The sequence below is a fragment of the Dipodomys ordii genome, unplaced genomic scaffold (genome assembly GCF_000151885.1).
Source record: "Dipodomys ordii isolate 6190 unplaced genomic scaffold, Dord_2.0 Scaffold1, whole genome shotgun sequence".
Classification (NCBI taxonomy): Eukaryota; Metazoa; Chordata; class Mammalia; order Rodentia; family Heteromyidae; genus Dipodomys; species Dipodomys ordii.
Genome location: NW_012267217.1, coordinates 62,712,384 through 62,718,421, shown reverse-complemented (window position 1 = coordinate 62,718,421; position 6,038 = coordinate 62,712,384). Strand labels below are relative to the sequence as shown.

Genomic DNA, 6,038 nt, shown 5'->3' with positions numbered 1-6,038 from the left:
GGCCTCACCGTCGCTCTCGGAGGCCGGCGCCGGCGCCGCGGACCCTCAGTTGCTAAGGAGAATGCTCTTCCGGGTCACGGGCGCGCGTCGCGGGGAGCGACGGTGGCCGGGTGGAGTCAAGAGCGCTGCGTGCGGGGCGTGTGCGCGCCTCCCAGGTGCTCGGCGCTGTTCTGCCCTCGCTGAGCCGCCGCCTCGGCCTCTCTGCCTCCATCAGCGGGGTCTGTCGCCGGCAGCGCCAAACCGGAAGGACCCTGAGACAGGGTTAGCCGCGCCGGCCGCTTTCCGGCTGCAAGTTTTATCCACCCACCTGCTCGGAGCCAGGTGCAGTGCTGGCATGGTGGCTGAAGGCGGGGCAAGGCCGGTGCAGCTAATGGCACAGCAGCCCAGGCCACGCGTCCTTCACGCTAGGAAGAACAAAGGAAGCCATAGAGCTTGCCCTAGAGATGCCTTCCCCAGGCATGGGTGGAAACAATGATGGCGGAGACGTTAACCAAGTGAAAAGGGTGTGTATTGCTTGCTAGTCAGATTGTAGGTGTGGATATGGAACCCACTGAAAGGAACTCCCAAAGCCAGCCCTGGTGTCTAGAGAGGGAAGAATGTCAGTAAGGGACAGGCCACCGTCGTCAAATGTTGTGGAGGTCACCTGTGAAAACAATCAAACTTCAGAATGCAATGTCAGCATAAAAGGTGGCTTGAATATGTATGATGACTACCGCACACTCACATGAATCAAGAAAAAAGTTCAATCGTGCCTGCGTTTCTGAATGTTTCAAAGAGCACTGCTACGCTAGAAGCAGTAACTGATAGCTCTTTAAAGATGGAAATTTCTTAATCTTTAATCTACATTGTTTAAGAAATAAATGAATCAATGAGCCTTTAGTTTTTAAATTTCTCCAAGATTTTCCCAGAACCCACAGCCAAACTATGATATGGTCAAAACTTATCTGTTCAAGCTGTAAGATGGGCGATGCCCAGCTAAGGCAGAAAGCAGAGGATGTCAGGTGTCCAGGGATTCAAAAGGTAGAAAAAGGACCAATGGGACAGACCCAGCAGAGGCAGAGAACAGACTTAAAGCAATGCAATGTGGGATTTCAGGACTAAGCAGAAATAGAAGAGCAAAGGAAGGATATCCTACACAGTCACCTAAATTCAACAGGCATGTTTCATCAGATGTCTTGACCGGACTTGGGGAAAGTGTCATCTGTAATGAAGGCTATAGGGCTAGGGTGGACGTATCTCAGTGGACATATCTCAGGGCTCTCAAGTGAGCACAACTTCCTCATACAGGCTGAAGGACAAACACCACACACTCTGGAATGGAGCCGGGCTGAGAAGCTTGCCCCCCAAGTATGTCTGCAGTCTATAACTTCTTTGTGTTCCCATTGGGACAAATATTGCAAATAATCTCTCTCAAAAGAGTTAGAAATATTTTTTTCTCTTGGAGATCGCATAGATCTATCCACTGATAGCTTTGACCAGCTATCTGTAGAAGTAGACCAAGAAATTTAAAGTTTGGCTGAAAATTTTAGAAACACACAAAGTACTGGTCAAGGGGGCATATGAGCAACTGCTTCCTTGAAGGCTGACACATCAGCCTTCCAGCTTACTCAGTGTCTGATGTGGGCCTACTTCCTGTTCATAGTCCTCACATGGCAGTACAGGAGAGCTCTCTTGTCTCTTTTATAAGGGGACTAATTCCATAATGAGGACTTGGCTCTCATGACCTGATCACCTACCAAAGACCCAACTTCCTACTGCCATCCTATTGGGTGTTAAGATTCAATATAAGAATTGGGAATGGGAGCACATGCATCTGGTCTTTGGCAGAGACTTAGGTGTAATACCAGCAAAGTAGAGTAAAAAAAGTGGTCATAATTTAGTGAAAGGAAACTAAACCATTTGGAAACAAAAGGGACAGTCACCTCGTAATATAGAAAAGGGAAGGCCCAAACACATGGAGTTGATAAACTATGAATTGAATAGTGCTTGCAGCTTTGAATGTACTCTCTATTCTAAAAGGTTATACTGTTTAAGAGCCAGACAATTCATTTGTGGGAAAGTTCAATGGTGCCTCAAGAGATGGAGGTTTATTATTGCTGGGCATATTTTCAAGGAACTGCAGAAAAGCTACAAAGTGATATGCTGTGTTTGGCTTCAGACTCTAGATGGTGGTTGGCCAGTTCATGATGCTTTCAGAAGAGCCCCCAAGATCCAGCATATGAGTGGGACCAGAATTACCCAACCTGTTGGTAAATGAAGAGAGCCATCTACAGCCTCTGGAAGCATTCCAGTTTGGAAATGGGAGGGACAGTGTCTGTCTTATTCAGTCTTCACTGCTCTAACAGAGTACCACAGACAGACACTTAGACAACAGAAACATATTTCTGATGGGTCCAGAGGCTAGGAAGTCAACATCAAGGCACTGGCAGATTCACTGTCTGATCAGGGCCCACTTCCCAGTTCTTGTCCTGACATGACAGGAAGGGAGCTAGATAGCTTTACAGCTCCTTCTCATAAAAGCACTAATCCCATTCTTCAGAGCTCCACCCTCATGACCCAGTTACTTCCCAAAGGACTCACTTTCCATATGTATTTGAGGAGATACAAACATTCAGTCCATCCATCTGTTGTGAAGGTCTAGCATTTTCAGCAGTTTAGGGGTTATGAGCAGCAATTATTGTCCCCAGACTTTCCAAAAACAATCCTATCTAACCACCATCAACAACTTCTCTAATCTGGATTTCAGTTTTAGCATCCATCTGCGTCACAAAAGCAGACGTAAGAGCCTTTACTGCCTGAAGTTAACCTCTTCACCACACCCTCACCTACCAGTCCAGTCCTTGAGCTGTAGATTCTCATTTCCCTTACCAGTAACAGTGAAGGAAGCAGTAACTAAGCAACTCAAGATCAATAAACGGTGAACCAAGGTGATAAAGGTAGGATTGCATGTATGAACTTGTGGGACTGTATGTGGAAAACAGTGTCATGACCAAATGTAATACCACAAGAATGTCAAGGAGATAAGATAGAATAAATTCACTTGGTAGCTTGATTTAATTGCCTTTCACATGCTGATTTCATCAGAAAAGAACAAAAGATAATGAAAGCGCTCTGAAATAAGGGAAAGATAAAAGAAGGTAGAATTGAAAACACTCCCAGCACCAAAATGAGGGAGTGCTTCCTGGCCTAGCGGACCACCTTGGGAGACTGGATCTAACTGGACAACCCAGCACAGCTGTGGGACATAATGGGGTGCCAAGAGCCTGCTCTTTACACGTGGGGGCCGAAGGTGCTGTGGGTGAACAATGGGCATGAGTACATCAACTTCAGCACCTCCACTCCACCCAGAACACTGTTTCCAATTGGACGTTGTCTGGTAGCTTGGTTTTGTTCTTGCCTCATTTAAGGTTAAGTAAATACTTTTTCCTTTTGTGTTTCAAGTATTGGGGAGAGGGGTTCGCTTAACTCTGTGTGTGTGTGTGTGTGTGTGTGTGTGTGTGCGCGCGCGCGCGCGCATATGGTACTGGGGTCTGAACTCAGGACCTTGCGCTTGCTAAGTAGGCACTCTACCATTTGAACCATCACCCCAGCCCTTTTTGCCTTAATTATTTTTTTAAGTAGAGGCTCCTGTTTTTGCCATGGCCAGCTAGATGGTGATCCTCCATTTTATACCTCCTACATAGTTGTGATGGTATGTAAAAACCACCACTCACAGCTTATTAGTTGAAATGGGGGGTCTCAATAACTTTTTTGCCTCAACTGGCCTTAAACTTCAGTTCTTCTTATCATTTTCTCCAACATAGCTGGGATTATTTTCTCTAAATTATTTTTCTTTCTTTTCTGGCACAGGGACTTGAACTCAAGGCTTAAGCTCACTCATCTTTCTTGCTCACAGCCTTCACTCTAGTTCTTCAGTCATAACTCCAGCCTTCATCTTAGCTTTTATTTATTTTTTTTTTAGTCCGGTCGTGGGGCCTGAACTCTGGGCCTGGGCGCTGTCCCTCAGCTCTTCAGCTCAAGGCTAGTGCTCTACCACTTGAGCCACAGCGCCACTTCCGGCTTTTTTCTTTTTCCTTATGTGGTGCTGAGGAATTGAACCCAGGGCCTCAAGCATGCAAGGCAAGTGCTCTACCACTGAGCCACCTTCCCAGCCCCCTCTTAGCTTTTATAATCTAAAAATTATTAGAACATTTTAGGAGCCACTTTCTTTCTTTTTTTTTTTTTTGTCAAGGCAAACGCTCTACCACTGAGTTACCTTCTCAGCCCCTCATTCTATCCTTTTATGTTAGTTTTCTGTTTTACATTCTAACTCCTATTTAACATTTCATCTCTAACATATTTTAACTGTTAATGAAGTTTTTCACAATTTTATTGATATCATATTTACCTTTTTAGTAAGTTTTTTCCTAGTTCTTTCACTGTATGTTGTGTGTGTGCGCACGTGTGTGTGCGTGCGTGTGTGTGTGTGTGTGTGTGTGTGTGTGTGTGTGTGTGTGCCGATCCTGGGGCTTAAACTCGGGGCCTGGATGTTGTCCCTTGGCTTTGTCACTCAAGGCCAGAGTTCTACCACTTGAGCTTCATTTCCACACTTTTTGCAAGTAATTTGAGCTAGGAATCTCTCAGATTTACTTCCTGGCCTGGCTTTAAACCTCAATCCTCAGATCTCAGCCTCATGAGTAGCTAAGATTACAAGCAAGAGCCACTGGTGCCCAGCTCTTCCACTTCTTTCTTAGTTCAGAAATGCTTCTTTTAATGTGGATTTTAGAAAACATTATCATTTACAAGGTTGAAGTTCTTTCTTTCTTTCTTTCTTTCAGCCATGGAGCTTGAACTCCAGGCACTGTCCCTGAACTCTTTTTGCTCAAGTGTAGCAATCTACCACTTTGAGCCACAGTTCCACTTGCAGTTTTTGAGTGGGTTATTGGAGGTAAGAGTCTCACAGGGACTTTTCTGCCGGGGCTGGCTTCAAATCTAGATCCTCATTTTTCAGCCTCCTGAGTATCTAGAATTACAAGTTTGAGCCACTGTTGCCCAGCTTCCTTCTAAATTTTCATTCCACTGTTTCCCTCCACCCCCACCCCCAGTACTGGAGATTAAACTCAAGCTTGGCTAGGCTAGGTGAGCACTGTGTAGCACTTTGGTCATGTCCCCAAAGTCCTTCTTTAGTTTGTTTTTCAGATAAGGTCTTTAGCTAACTTCACCAGGGCTGACCTTGAACTGTGATCCTACTACCTCCCCAATGGAAAGCAGCTAAGATTATAGGCATGCAGCATCACACACATCTCATTCTTAGCTTTCAGATCATTTAGCCTAACCTAGTGGCACAGACCTATAATCTCAGCACTCAGGAGGCTGAGGAGGGAGGATCACAAATTGAAGGCCATCCTCAGTTACATGGTGAAACCTACCTCAAAAAAAATTTTTTGTCTTCATTTTGATATTTTCTTACCATCCTACTTCATCTTTCTCCTATCCCTTAGAGATAGGATCATCAATTTTTTTCCCTTTTTTTTCTTGCTGATCCTGGGGCTTGAACTCAGGGCCTGGGCACTGTCCCTGAGCCTTTTTGCACTCAAGACTAGCACTCTAACACTTGAGCCACAACACTACTTCCACCTTTCTCTGAGGAGTTCATTTGAGATAAGAGTCTCACACAGACTTTCCTGCACAGGCTGTCTTCAAACTGTGATCCTCAGATCTCAGCCTCCTTAGTAGCTAGGATTACAAGTGTGAGCCACCAGCTCCCAGCTTGTTTTTTCAAGTTTTGACTGTTCTCTTAATCACACTTAATGTCTCACCGGCAGCAAGTGGCATCTAATAATTTATATACTATAAAGAGAAGAATGGCATAAAATTCACAAAACGAGAGTGCTGGGACCTTTGTTGAATTCACTGCAGAGGAAGAGCTTTATAGAACAAAATTTAACTTTTCTTCTATATTTTGCCACCTCCCAGTTACCAGCTTTATATGAAGCTGATTTAACAGAAAGAGGTGTCTCGTGTTGCAAATCTAACATCACAGCAGTACAGCATAGTGA

At 44.9% G+C, this 6,038-nt stretch overlaps 1 protein-coding gene across 1 annotated transcript in view; it reads right to left on the bottom strand.

Annotated features, from left to right (window-relative positions):
* Positions 1-67, bottom strand: part of Dis3l2 (DIS3 like 3'-5' exoribonuclease 2) — a 356,978-nt gene extending 356,911 nt beyond the window's left edge. The window contains exon 1 of the mRNA XM_013021392.1: positions 9-67. The gene's annotated coding sequence lies outside the window, so the exon portion shown is untranslated. The remainder of the gene's footprint in view (positions 1-8) is intronic.
* Between the last annotated feature and the right edge of the window lie 5,971 nt (positions 68-6,038).